Raw genomic sequence first — 15,758 nt, forward strand, 5'->3', positions numbered from 1 at the left:
CAATTTAATGGGTCGATAACCAGCTCATGTTCAAAAATGACATCTGAGCCGGAAAGATAATTTAAAGGGATCAACTGATGATTGCGTGCATTCGCACTCATGTTGAATCAATAGGATCAAAATGACAATGTCTAGGGATACTAACGAATATTGCCAGACATATGGAAAGCATCCATAATGCAAGCAGACAAGTATTGCAGAGCAATAAGCTACTGAGGATTTTTGGAGGATCAAATAGTATTTTGAAGACTTTTGCGAAACACATGAACAACTCGTAATGAGCAGATGCTCGATAAGTGCGAGGAATTATCCGTAGGGGTATTTCTGCGGCAAGGAACTACAAGGCAGTAGCACAAAGTATTCTCGGGGTATCTTGTAATAACAAGATCTCTCGGGGTATCTTGTAATAACAAGATCAACAGGTGTAAGCATTTATCCATAGGGATATTTCGGTGGTAGGGAATTGCAAAAGCAACGGGCACAAGGTCTCGAGAGAATATCGATGAGTATCTTTGAAATCTTCTGGTGCAGCCGGCGATCATCTGGTCTGAAGGGGCTCTCCGGGAGAAAGTATTTTCGAGAACCTAAAGTTAGATTTAGTAAAAATCGTTTAACCCGAATAGAAGAGAGATCAGAGTCCCAGAGTAAAGATCGAGGAGTAAAAGATTCTAATACCACCCAATGGCGATGCGGGCCCGTAAGGCACACAACCATGCTATTAAAGTTTTGTAATGTCTAGACTCGACTTCGGCCAAGGAGTTGGAAAGGGGAATTCCTACAGGAAGTCGGCTCCGATACCAACTTGTGACGCCCCCGATTTGATCGTACACTAATCATACACGCAAACGTGTACGATCAAGATCAGGGACTCACGGGAAGATATCACAACACAACTCTATAAATAAAATAAGTCATACAAGCATCATATTACAAGCCAGGGGCCTCGAGGGCTCGAATACAAGAGCTCGATCATAAACGAGTCAGCGGAAGCAACAATATCTGAGTACAGACATAAGTTAAACAAGTTTGCCTTAAGAAGGCTAGCATAAACTGGGATACAGATCGAAAGAGGCGCAGGCCTCCTGCCTGGATCCTCCTAAACTACTCCAGGTCATCGTCAGCGGGCTGCACGTAGTAGAAGGCACCTCCCGAGTAGTAGTAGTCGTCGTCGACGGTGGCGTCTGGTTCCTGGGCTCCAACGTCTGATCGCAGCAATCAAGTATAGAAATGGGGAAAAGGGGGAGCAAAGCAACCGTGAGTTCCAAAGTACTTGCAAGCAAGGAGCTACACTACATATGTATGCATTGGTATCAAACGGAAAAGGCTATCATATGTGAACTGAACTGCAGAATGCCAGAATAAGAGGGGGATAGCTAGTCTTATCGAAGACTACGCTTCTGGCCACCTCCATCTTGCAACAGGAGAAGAGAGTAGATGGTAAGTTCACCAAGTAGTATCGCATAGCATAATCCTAACCGATGATCCTCCCCTCGTCGCCCTGTGAGAGAGCGATCACCGGTTGTATCTGGCACTTGAAAGGGTGTGTTTTATTGAGTATCCGATTCTAGTTGTCATAAGGTCAAGGTACAACTCCAAGTCGTCCTGTTACCGAAGATCACGGCTATTCGAATAGATTAACTTCCCTGCAGGGGTGCACCACATAACCCAACACGCTCGATCCCATTTGGCCGGACACACTTTCCTGGGTCATGCCCGGCCTCGGAAGATCAACACGTCGCAGCCCTACCTAGGCACAACAAAGAGGTCAGCACGCCGGTCTAAATCCTATGGCGCAGGGGTCTGAGCCCATCGCCCATTGCACACCTGCACGTTGCGAGGGCGGCCGGAAGCAGACCTAGCCTAGCAGGCGTTCCAGTCCAATCCGATGCGCGCCGCTCAGTCGCTGACGTCATGAAGGCTTCGGCTGATACCACGACGTAGAGTGCCCATAATTGTCCCCGCGTAGATGGTTAGTGCGTATAGGCCAGTGACCAGACTCAGATTAAATACCAAGATCTCATTAAACGCGTTATCTTGAAATAACCGCGAACGCCGACCAGGGCCAGGCCCACCTCTCTCCTAGGTGGTCTCAACCTGCCCTGTCGCTTCGCCACAAAGATCAACACAGAGGGCCGTCGGGAAAGTATGTCCTTCCAGCCCCCCAATTCGTGAATCAACCGTGGGTACTCCTCGAGCCAACCCGACTTTAGTCATCACATGTATCATGTATAAAGTATATAGTATATACCCGTGATCACCTCCCGAGTGATCACGACCCGATAGTATAGCATGGCAGACGGACAAGAATGTAGGGCCACTGATGATAAACTAGCATCCTATACTAAGCATTAGGATTGCAGGTAAAGGTAACAACACTAGTACCAAGGACAGGCTATGCATCAGGATAGGATTAACGAAAAGCAGTAACATGCTACACTACTCTAATGCAAGAAGTAGAGAGAAGAGTAGGCGATATCTGGTGATCAAAGGGGGGGGCTTGCCTGGTTGCTCTGGCAAGGAGGGGTCGTCAACACCGTAGTCGATCGGGACACCAGCAGCGGTCTCGGGGTCTACCGGAAAGAAGTAACGGAAGGGGGACACAATAAATAACAGAGCAAACAATGCAACACAACGCATAACATGGCAATGCGTGGTGCTAGGGTTGACCTAACGCAGTAGGAGGTGATACCGGCGAAGGGGGAAAACATCTGGGAAAGTATCCCCGGTGTTTCGCGTCTTCGGACCGGTGAACCGGAGGGGGAAAGTTGCGTGTTCGGTATGCTAGGGATGTGTGGCGGACGAACGGGCCGCGTATCCGAATTCGTCCCGTCGTTCTGAGCAACTCTCGTGTATAAAGTATTTTCATCCGAGTTACGGATTATTTGTATAATTTTTCAAAGTTTTAATAATATTCTAGATTTTCTAAATTACTTTTAATTCAAGTTGACCAAGTCAATTTGACTAGTCAAAAAGAGAGATGACCCACATGTCATGGACTATTTACCTAAAAAAATAAACCTAACTTATTTAATTGGGACCTACATGTCATCTACTATTAGACTAACTTAGCACTAATTAATACTACTAGCTAAACCTAGTACTAGCAAGGGCCGGCCACAGCCCAACCGGCCACACGCACGGCACACACACAGCACCCAACACACGGTGCTAGAGGTTAAAACTGTTTTCTGTCAATAAAAGATAGCATTTTGTGATTTTCATAATATTTAATTCATGCCTTATTTGAATTTGGTCCAATGGGGTAACTTGGAGCTTGTCAAGTGTACTACCTACCCATATTTTGTTAGACCTGTTAACAATTATTTAATCGCTGTTTAGGCGATGTACAAAGGGCAAATCAGTGAAATATTGATAAAGCTAGCCATAGCTACTATTAGTACAAGCGGTAGCGGTGACGGCTAGAGGCAGGCAAACAGCAGCAGTAAATTCAGCAAAGTAGCAGCAGTCAGTGGCATGGCGCGGACGCGGCCAGGCAACGCCGCGCATGGCCGGATGCGGCCCGGGCCGCGTTGCCGGAGCTAGCGATAGGCGGAGGCCACGGCAAGGCCGAGCACAGACGGGAGGCTGCCGAGGCGCGCGCCTGGGCGGCAGTAGCATGAGCAGCAGCAGCCGCGGCAAGCAGTAGCGGCCGCAGCAGACGCGGGCGCAGTGAGGAATCGGCGAGCGCGCGAGAGGACGGCAGCAGGGGAGTGGCCGGGGTGGCGGTAATGCGGGGAGCGGCGGAGGCCGCGAGCAGGTGCAGGTGAGATTGCGGCCGGTCGCGGGTAGCGGGACAACGCGACCACGGGCGGCCGTGGATGCGCTGACGGAGGAGCGGTCGGGCGTGCAGCCAAAGCGTGAGCGGTCTGCGCGAGGGGGTGAGCGCGCGCACAGATGCAGACGGGCAGGGGATGGGGGGGGACACGGGCGCAGTGGCGGACTCAGAGGTCAGGGCCCCAACGGCTATGGCGACGGTGAGCTACAGTCACAGTGGGGAAGCAAACTAAGTGCGTGGTTGACAGGGGCGGGAGAGGGGAAGTGCTCAGGTGCTCACAGCGATTCCGATGAGCAGCTCAGCCGGCTCGGGAGAGGTGTGGTGACGACGAGTCAACGACGGCTCCCTTCGGTGACCAACGGTGAAGATGACGACGACGACGACGATGCAGAGCACTCCAGTTCGAACCGATGATATCAGACGACGGAGACGAGCGTGGCGGAGCTGCTGCGTGGCTCGGGGAGCACGGCGGCCACAGGATCGATGATGGCGCGGCTGCGGTTGCTCTCAGGTTTGACTGGACCGAGGGGGGATCGAACGTGGGGATGGAATCTGGGGTGCTAGGGTTCGACGAGGGGGCTCGGGGGTGTCAAGTAGGCGCCGTGGGGAGGGAGGATGGTCGCCACGGCGACATGCCTTGGCCACAGCCGGGGGATCTCTGCCACGATCCCCCCTTTGAACAGGAGGAAGGGGATGGTTGCCAGATAGGCCGGTCTGGCTGGCAGTGGCCAGCTGGGCCACAACCCAGCAGGGGAGGAGGGTTTCCTGGTTTTTGTTTTATTTTCACTTTTATGTTTACTTATTTTTTTCTGTTTCTATTTTCCTAGTTTAGTAAGATACAAAAGTTGTACCGAATTTAGTATATGTAATTATGCCACTGCCACAAATATTTTGGCACATTAAATACAGTAGTTTGTATTTGTTTATTATTTTAAGAGCATTTAAATAATAGTTTTGCCGCTGTTTTATTCATTTTTAGAGTATTTAAGCATTTTATAAAAGTGTGTTTTCTTCATCATATTAGCTAGGCATTAATTTTCACCTCTCGAACATTTTAGTTTTATTGTTTGAAAATTTTGTTGTTTGCCTTTGTTTTAAATTTGAAATTTGAACTGGGTTTCGAACTGACATGGGTTTATCCACAGTAACCGAGGTGACATGGCATCCTTAGCGAGGGATCACTGTAGCTTAATTATCCGGGCGTCACATCTATCTTCTCCTATACTCCATGCCTCGGTTCATCCATATATGATCTTATTTTGTTTTAGTTTTTACTAGATTTTAACATTGGCCTTTGTTCAAATCCTATTCAGGTTAAACCAATGAAAGCGAGCACACAAAGCTGCACCAATGAAAGCGAGCACACAAAGCTGCAGAGGCAACAACTTCAAAGGAACCAGTACGGTGATGTGTTTTCAGTATTCCTAAAATAAATGTAGAAATGCTGTGATTAATACTAACATTGATGGATCAGTCGTTTCTATTGAAAAAATCATCATACTATGTTAAGCCAGGTTCCATTTGTTTTGGATTTTAGCTCTGTAAATTGTTCTCTGAGAATTGCTATTCGTTACAGCTTGACTTTCTAGCACATCATATGGTCATGTCAAGTATCGTTGCAAAGAAATGTCGTCGGTAACAATGATTAAAGTTCCCTGGACAGAGTATCTTACCACAATAAGTTTTGGTAGCTGCATTGGGGGGAATGGAGTGATGATGGTGTGGGTTGTGCATTATTCCCTCCCCCACTAATGATTTTGCTGGTCAAACTTGGGATATGATCAAGAAGGTGGGGAGGAATCACCATAGTTTTAGTAGTGGTGCTATTTTTAAGTGCACCGGAATTTAGCAACAAAAATAATGCATAAGCAGTTTGAATATCTTAGTTCGCACTTCTAGGCTGTGAGTACTGCACTTGGACGAGACTCCAAACTTCAAATGCTCACAGGTCCAAATTATTGGATACAACCTGATTTATAAGTTATCTTAAATTCCAAATTATGCGATGTTGACAATCTAAAATCATTACTTCTTTCGTAGGGAACATATATTTGTGTTTGATGAGGCAGATCAAATTTGTCATCGGTGATTTGCAGTCCCATGTTGACACTATTATTTTTCCGATTCCCAAAGTTAGACGAGCTTTACAATTTTTTCTACATAGATGAAGTCAATTAAGGAAGCAGCAGGCGTTAGCCTAAATATTCTTGATCATTTAGGTGTGCATGAGCAGGCTATAACCTTGAAGCAGTGTGCCATTATCATGCCTCTTGAACAGAAACTGTATATGCTTTGGAATTTTATCAGAAGGCATATCAAGTAAAAATAGTAGGAACTTCAAATTGCCCATCTTTTAATTTAGTGTTGCTCACATTTAGGCTTATCCATGACATACTTGCATTGGCAACTTGTGAAACTTCAAACTGTAGGTAGGAGGCAACAAAAAATAGTTGTTTGTCCCACAAAATACAATAAAAATTGAGTGCAATGTTGCTGTTAGTCTACCATTGATGGGCATGATCATTACCCATGTACTGTTAATAAGCATGTAAATCATTTTTATTAATTTTTTTGTATTATTCAAGAGATTGAGACATGCATTGCGCAAGAAGACGAGACAACATGATGTATATATGATTATGCATCAAATATTCATATCTCCAACATGCTGATTCTTTTCCACCTTTTGGGTGCTATTGTTGTGATATTTGATTCAAGAGGAATATTGATTCATAAAGAATGATGTTTCAAGTTATGTATGAGAGACTTTATCTTGTCAGAGATTCCTGCATACTTTGACTAAATAAATGAGATATTGATATTTAAAAAAATTATGTGTGAGACAAGAATTAGGTATTGTACACTTCGTGTGAAATTGCAAATTTCCAAGAAGGTTATCCTATATCTTTTTTTGGAGGGAAGGTTATCCTATATATGGTTATATGTGTCAGCCGAGACGCGAGACGTGCACGCACGTGCAAGCTTACTAGTATCACAGAAAACCTTGCTCACGAGATCACTAGGTATCAGTTCAATGTTTTCAGATGGCTTCAGTTTAGATTACTTAAAACTCTGAAGCTTAACATGCATATTTGGGGATGGGATTTTCAGGTACTAGTTTGGAACTCAATCTAACCCTGGATCGGCATGGAGTGGTTTGTTGCTGGAGAAAGGGAGCAGTTTGGTGGTGCACATGGCGAGGAGCAAGATGAATACGTCGATAGGTGAGCAGATGTGGGTGTGCGATCTGCTACTGCACTTGAGCGGTTGATGACTTTACTGTCGTGATTGAACCCGTCGAAATAGAAGCTGCTGCTATTGAACTTGTGCATGTGATGTTTCTTAGATATCCTTTTTGTGTGTGGTGTACTGAAATTATCTGGCTGCTTCGGTGATGCTTGATAACTGATGCCCAGCTCTGAGACTTGCTATTCTCCACGGCATGCATTATGTGTGTCAAAAAATTGCGAGCATAGATATGTAATTACATTATGAAATCTCTCAGTACTCTATACTACTCCCTCCATTCCTAAATATAAGTCTTTCTAGAGATTTCAACCAAGTGACTACATACGGAGCAAAATGAGTGAATCTACACTCTAAGATATGTCTACATACGAATATATGTTTTAGTCCATTTGAAATGTCTAAAAGACTTATATTTAGTAACAGAGGGAGTATTTCTCTTTGATTCGAAAGTCAACAGTTCATGTTGAATTAAAAAATAGAAAAACAAAGAAAAATAAATTTTTTGGGAAAAAATAGCATTCAGTTCAACGATATAAACCATGCAAGTTCGGGGACTATGATACCGTAAACTATTGCAAAGTTACGAGGAAAAATTACCCAAAAAACAAAGCAAAATCTAGTCAGTGAAAACACGCTCAGTACAAACCCATGCGGACATCAGTTCAAATACTCTTTTTTCAGAACCATTCAAAATTACTCTACAAAAAATAGCTCAATACAAACACACACATACATCAGTATGAGTACTCTGTTTTTCACACGGGAAAACACGCTAAGTACAAAACCATATGGACATCAGTTCAAGTACTCTTTTTTTGGAACCTTTCAGAATTACTCTCCGAAGAATACATAGTACAAACGCACACGTAGATCAGTACAAGTACTCTGTTTTTTCTGACGGAAAAATAACACGATGGGTCTTACCATAATCCAAATTACTCTACAACGGTTGTGAATTTGAGAAAACGTTCAACATGACTAAGTTTCGTATTTTCGCTATGTTTCTAACAGTATATTATTTGCCTTATTTCGACAAACTTAAAAAAATCACGTTCAAAATCAAATTTGACCGTATTCGAATTCGTTTTTAAATCATAAGGAATTAGAAAAACATTTCAATACGAAAAAGTTGCGCATTTTCCATAGCTTTCCAACACCATATCATTTACGTCAATCCGACAAACCATTTGCAAAAAATCGCAAAAATACGTTTCGCACAGAATTTCACCGTTTTTCAAATTACTTTTAAATCGTATAGTCTACACTACTATTAAAAAAGAAAACATAAACTCTCCTAAAACCACACAACAAACTGTACACAAGATAACCAGGACCCTTGGATCAAATTAACTTAAACAAATCTTATTGCCCAGATTACATCAAGATCTGTAAATCCAAATCAATGACTCACATCAAATGTTCCGCCTGGCAGACGCCGTGGTCTGCTAGGCCTCGCCCACAAAACATGCTGGTTCGACGCCTCTTTCCGCAGCAAGCGTCTAATCCTCGCTCAGATCCAGGCCCCTGCGCGTGGTTCGTCCCGCACCCAGGCGAGGTGGTGGCTACTACGGTGTCGCAGAGCGGCGGGCGGTGGTGACCCAGGGCCAGCACACGGGCGTCTGGATCCCCTCCATCGAAGCATGGCTGAGCTTCTCGTAATCCTCATGGCGGTGGCGACGACCATGGAGTAGCGGAGCCGCGACGGGTGGCGGCAGCCCAGTGTAAGTTGATATGTCTCCAACGTATCTATAATTTTTTATTGTTCCATGTTATTATATTATCAACCTTGGATGTTTTATCTGCATTTATATGCTATTTTATATGATTTTTTGGGACTAACATATTAACCTAGAGCCCAGTGTCAGTTTCTGTTTTTTCCTTGTTTTTGAGTTTTATAGAAAAGGAAAATCAAATGGAGTCCAATTGACGTGAAACTTCACGGAACTTATTTTTGGACCAAAAGAAGGCCATGGAGTAAAAGAGTTGGGCCAGAAGAGTCCCGGACTGCCCACGAGGGTGGGGGGCGCGCCCACCCCCCTGGGCGCGCCTCCCTACCTCGTGGACAGCCTGTCCCAGAGACCCCCCAGATTTGTTCTCGACGCCAAAACCTCTTATATATATTGAAACTTCCAGAAAGAAACCTAGATCGGGAGTTCCGCCACCAGAAGCCTTCGTAGCCACCGAAAACCAATCTAGACCCATTCCGGCACCCTGCCGGAGGGGGAATCCCTCTTCGGTGGCCATCTTCATCATCCCGGCGCTCTCCATGACGAGGAGGGAGTAGTTCACCCTCGGGGTTGAGGGAATGTACCAGTAGCTATGTGTTTGATCTCTCTCTCTCTCTCGTGTTCTTGATTCGGAATGATCTTGATGTATCGCGAGCTTTGCTATTATAGTTGGATCTTATGATGTTTCTCCCCCTCTACTCTCTTGTAATGGATTGAGTTTTCCCTCTGAAGTTGTCTTATCGGATTGAGTCTTTAAGGATTTGAGAACACTTGATGTATGTCTTGCATGTGCTTATCTGCGGTGACAATGGGATATCACGTGATCCACTTGATGTATGTTTTGGTGATCAACTTGCGAGTTCCGTGACCTTGTGAACTTATGCATAGGGGTTGGCACACATTTTCGTCTTGACTCTCCGGAAGAAACTTTGGGGCACTCTTTGAAGTTCTTTGTGTTGGTTGAATATATGAATCTGATATTGTGTGATGCATATCGTATAATCATACCCACGGATACTTGAGGTGACATTGGAGTATCTAGGTGACATTTGGGTTTTGGTTGATTTGCGTCTTAAGGTGTTATTCTAGTACGAACTCTAGGATAGATTGAACGAAAGGAATAGCTTCGTGTTATTTTACTATGGACTCTTGAATAGATCGATCAGAAAGGATAACTTTCAGGTGGTTTCGTACCCTACAATAATCTCTTTGTTTGTTCTCCGCTATTAGTGACTTCGGAGTGACTCTTTGTTGCATGTTGAGGGATAGTTATATGATCCGATTATGTTATTATTGTTGAGAGAACTTGCACTAGTGAAAGTATGAACCCTAGGCCTTGTTTCAACGCATTGCAATACCGTTTGTCCTCACTTTTATCAATACCGTTTGAACCTAGGCCCAACAACGTCTACAAGAAGAAGGTTGTGTAGTAGACATCAAGCTCTTTTCTGGCGCCGTTGCCGGGGAGGTTAGTGGTTGAAGGTATATCTTTAGATCTTGCAATCGAATCTTTTAGTTTCTTGTTTTATCACTAGTTTAGTTTATAAAATAAAATTACAAAAAAATAGAATTAATGTTGCCTCATATGCTTCATCTTTTTAATGTCTTTCGTGAAAATGATGGGAAGGAAAATTGTGCTCAAGTACTATAAGAAGAATGCATCAGAATGTTTGGCACTAAATATTTGAATGATGAGCATGATTGCAATGTTGTTAGTACGAATTCCTTGAATATCCATGATGCTAATGATATGCAAAGCCACAAGCTTGGGGAAGCTATGTTTGATGAAGATGATATTTTTTGTCCCCCAAGTTTTGATGAGCAAATTTATTATGATGAAAGCATGCCTCCTATTTATGATGATTATATTGATGAAAGTGGATTTGGAGAGGTCATGACTTTATTTAGTGATGAATCCACTATTTCGAAAGAGGTTCCAATTGATTGTGAGAACAAAGTTGCTATCTGTGATGATTATTGTGATGACATGTATGCTATAAAGAATAATGATAAGCATGAAACTTGTCATCATGATTTTAATTTTAAATTGGATTATGCCTCACATGATAGTTATTTTGTTGAGTTTGCTCCCCTATTATGAATGCGAAGAATTTTGCTTATGTGGTGAGTAGTAATTTTCTATGCTTGTAGATCATGAAAAGAATGCTTTATGTGATGGTTATATTGTTGAATTCATTCATGATTCTACTGAAAATTATTATGAGGGGGGAACATATGCTTGTAGGAATTGCAATAATATCAAGTTTCCTCTCTATGTGTTGAAAATCTTGAAGCTATGCTTGCTTTGCCTTCGTATGCTAGTTGATTATTGCTCACATAAGTTGTTTGCTCAGAAAATCCCTACGCATAGGTGGTGGGTTAGACTTAAATGTGCTAGTCATATTATTCATGATGCTCTCTTTATGTTTCAATTCTTATATTTTATGTGAGCATCATTGAAATCATCATGCCAAGTGGAACCTTTGGGAAGACTAGGGGCGTTGATAGCGCTTGTTGGGAGGCAACCCAATTTTATTTTTCTTCTTTGCTTTTTGCTCCTGTTTAGTAATAAATAATTAATCTAGCCTCTGTTTAGATGTGGTTTTATGTTTTAATTAGTGTTTGTTCCAAGTAGAACCTTTGGGAAGACTTGGGTGAAGTCTTTGCGATCTTGCTGTAAAAAACAGAAACTTTAGCACTCACAAGTTTTGCTGCCATTTTTTACTGGAGAGTGCAATTAGGTTGATTCTTTTTGCAGATGATTAATAGACAAATTCCTCACGTCCACCAATTTATTATAGAATTTTTGGGGTTACAGAAGAATAAGTTTGATATAGATTACTCCAGACTGTTCTGTTTTTTTGATAGATTCTGTTTTCATTGTGTTGTCCGCTTATTTTTATGAATCTATCAGTAGTATCGGAGGGTATGAACCATATATAAGTCGAAATACATTAGATATTACACCAATATGAATTTAGAATGAGTTCACGACAATACCAAAAGTGGTGTTTTTTTCTTATACTAACGGAGCTTACGAGTTTTCTGTTAAGTTTTGTGTTGTGAAGTTTTCAAGTTTTGGGTAAAGATTCAATGGACTATGGAATAAGGAGTGAAAAGAGCCTAAGCTTGGGGATGCCCAAGGCACGCCAAGGTAATATTCAAGGACAACCAAGAGCCTAAGCTTGGGGATGCCCCAGATGTCATCCCCTCTTTCGTCTTCGTTCATCGGTAACTTTACTTGAGGCTATATTTTTATTCACCAAATGATATGTGTTTTGCTTGGAGCGTCATTTTATTTTATTTTGTTTTGCTTGCTGTTTGAATAAAATACCAAGATCTGAAATTATTAAATGTTAGAGAGTCTTCACATAGTTGCATAATTATTCCACTACTCATTGATCTTCACTTATATCTTTCGGAGTAGTTTGTCATTTGCTCTAGTGCTTCACTTATATCCTTTTAGAGCACGGCGGTGGTTTTATTTTGAACCAATAGATGAACTCTCATGCTTCACTTATATTATTTTGAGAGTCTTTTAGAACAGCATGGTAATTTGTTTGGGTTATAAAATTAGTCCTAATATGATAGGCATCCAAGATAGGTATAATAAAAAATTTCATATAGAGTGCATTGAATACTATGAGAAGTTTGATACTTGATGATTGTTTTGAGATATGAAGATGGTAATATTAGAGTCGTGCTAGTTGAGTAATTGTGAATTTGAGAAATACTTGTATTGAGGTTTGCAAGTCCCATAGCATGCACGTATGGTAACCGTTGTGTGATAAATTTGAAGCATGAGGTGTTTCTTTGATTGCCTTCCTTATGAGTGGCGGTCGGGGACGAGCGATGGTCTTTTCCCACCAATATATCCCCCTAGGAGCATGCGTGAAGTGCTTGGTTTTTGATGACTTGTAGATTTTTGCAATAAGTATATGAGTTCTTTATGACTAATGTTGAGCCCATGGATTATACGCACTCTCACCCTTTCATCATTGCTAGCCTCTTCGGTACCGTGCATTGCCCTTTCTCACCTCGAGAGTTGGTGCAAACTTCGCCGGTGCATCCAAACCCCATGATATGATACGCTCTGTCACACATAAACCTCCTTATATCTTCGTCAAAATAGCCACCATACCTACCTATTATGGCATTTCCATAGCCATTCCGAGATATATTGCCATGCAACTTTCCACCGTTCCGTTCATCATGACACACATCATATTGCCTTGCATGATCATGTAGTTGACATCGTATTTGTGGCAAGGCCACCATGCATAATTTATCGTACATGTCACTCTTGACTCATTGCCCATCCCGGTACACCGCTGGAGGCATGCATATAGAGTCATATTTTGTTCTAGTATCGAGTTGTAATCTTTGAGTTGTAAATAAATAGAAGTGTGATGATCATCATCAATAGAGCATTGTCCCGAAAAAAGGAAAGGCCAAATAAAAAATAAGAAAAAAAGAAAGGCCAAAAAAAAGAAAGGCCAAATAAAAAATAAAAAGGGACAATGCTACTATCCTTTTTCCACATTTGTGCTTCAAAGTAGCACCATGATCTTCATGATAGAGAGTCTCTTGTTTTGTCACTTTCATATACTAGTGGGAATTTTTCATTATAGAACTTGGCTTGTATATTCCAACAACGGGCTTCCTCAAATGCCCTAGGTCTTCGTGAGCAAGCAAGTTGGATGCACACCTGCTTAGTTTCTTTTGTTGAGCTTTCATACATTTATAGCTCTAGTGCATCCGTTGCATGGCAATCCCTACTCCTCACATTGACATCAATTGATGGGCATCTCCCTAGCCCGTTGATTAGCCGCGCCGATGTGAGACTTTCTATCTTTTTGTCTTCTCCACACAACCTCCATCTTCATATTCTATTCCACCCATAGTACTATGTCCATGGCTCGCGCTCATCTATTGCGTGAAAGTTGAAAAAAAGTTTGAGATTACTAAAGTATGAAACAATTGCTTGGCTTGTCATTAGGGTTGTGCATGACGAGAGCATTTTTGTGTGACGAAAATGAAGCATAGCCAAACTATATGATTTGTAGGGATAAGCTTTCTTTGGCCATGTTATTTTGAGAAGACATAATTGCTTAGTTAGTATGCTTGAAGTATTATTTTTTATGTCAATATTAAACTTCCGTCTTGAATCTTATGGATCTGAATATTCTTGCCACAATAAAGAATTACATGGATAAATATGTTAGGTAGCATTCCACATCAAAAATTCTGTTTTTATCATTTATCTACTCGAGGATGAGCAGGAATTAAGCTTGGGGATGCTTGATACGTCTCCAACGTATCTATAATTTTTGATTGTCCCATGCTATTATATTATCAACCTTGGATGTTTTATATGCATTTATATGATATTTTATATGATTTTTCGGACTAACCTATTACCCTAGAGCCCAGTGCCAGTTTCTATTTTTCCTTATTTTTGAGTTCTACAGAAAAGGAAAATCAAATGGAGTCCAATTGACGTGAAACTTCACGGAACTTATTTTTGGACCAGAAGAAGGCCATGGAGTAGAAGAGTTGGGCCAGAAGAGTCCCGAGCTGCCCACGAGGGTGGGGGGCGCGCCCACCCCCTGGGCGCGCCTCCCTACCTCGTGGACAGCCCGGAGACCCCCCTGACTTGTTTTTGACGCCAAGACCTCTTATACATACTGAAACTTTCAGAAAGAAACCTAGATCGGGAGTTCCGCCGCCAGAAGCCTCCGTGGCCACCGAAAACCAATCTAGACCCGTTTCGGCACCCTGTTGGAGGAGGAAATCCCTCTCCGGTGGCCATCTTCATCATCCCGGCGCTCTCCATGACGAGGAGGGAGTAGTTCACCCTCGGGGCTGAGGGTATGTACCAGTTAGCTATGTGTTTTATCTCTCTCTCTCTCTCATGTTCTTGATTCGGAACGATCTTGATGTATCGCGAGCTTTGCTATTATGGTTGGATCTTATGATGTTTCTCCCCCTCTACTCTCTTGTAATCGATTAAGTTTTCCCTTTGAAGTTGTCTTATCGGATTGAGTCTTTAAGGATTTGAGAACACTTGATGTATGTCTTGCATGTGCTTATCTAGGGTGACAATGGGATATCACGCGATCCACTTGATGTATGTTTTGGTGATCAACTTGCGAGTTCGGTGACCTTGTAAACTTATGCATAGGGGTTGGCACACGTTTTCGTCCACGGCATGCATTATGTGTGTCCAAAAATTGCGAGCATAGATATGTAATTACATTATGCAATCTCTCAGTACTCTATACTACTCCCTTCGTTCCTAAATATAAGTCTTTTTAGAGATTTCAACAAGTGACTACATACGGAGCAAAATGAGTGAATCTATACTCTAAGATATGTCTACATACGGATGTATGTTGTAGTCCATTTGAAATGTCTAAAAGACTTATATTTAGGATCAGAGGGAGTGTTTCTCTCTGATTCGAAAGTCATCAGTTAATGTTGAATTAAAAAATAGAAAACACACAAAAATATTTTTTTGGGAAAAAATAGCATTCAGTTCAACGATATAAACCATGCAAGTTCGGGGACTATGATACCGTAAATTGTTGCAAAGTTACGAGGAAAAATTACCCAAAAAATAGAGCAAAATCTAGTCAGTGAAAACACGCTCAGTACAAACCCATGCGGACATCAGTTCAAATACTCTTTTTTCAGAATCATTCCAAATTACTCTACAAAAAATAGCTTAGTACAAATACACACATATATCAGTACGAGTACTCTGTTTTTCATACGGGAAAACACGCTCAATACAAAACCATATGGACATCAGTTCAAGTACTCTTTTTTGGAACCTTTCAAAATTACTCTGCGAAGAATACATCAGTACAAACACACACGTAGATCGGTACAAGTACTCTGTTTTTTCTGACGGAAAAACACCACGATGGGTCTTACTGTAATCCAAATTACTCTACAACAGTTGCAAATTTGAGAAAACGTTCAACATGACTAAGTTTCGTATT

General features: G+C 42.1%; 1 long non-coding RNA gene across 1 annotated transcript; it reads right to left on the reverse strand.

Moving 5' to 3' along the window:
* Positions 1-898: 898 nt before the first annotated feature.
* Positions 899-4,705, reverse strand: LOC147959608 (uncharacterized). Its single transcript, XR_015612017.1, has 2 exons — positions 4,055-4,705; positions 899-1,202 (listed from the first exon to the last, which is right to left on the reverse strand). It is a non-coding gene; the product is annotated as an uncharacterized LOC147959608 (long non-coding RNA).
* Between the last annotated feature and the right edge of the window lie 11,053 nt (positions 4,706-15,758).

Source organism: Triticum urartu, chromosome 7A, assembly GCF_056163025.1.
Source record: "Triticum urartu cultivar PI428250 chromosome 7A, HENAU_Tu73, whole genome shotgun sequence".
In the NCBI taxonomy this organism is placed as follows: domain Eukaryota; kingdom Viridiplantae; phylum Streptophyta; class Magnoliopsida; order Poales; family Poaceae; genus Triticum; species Triticum urartu.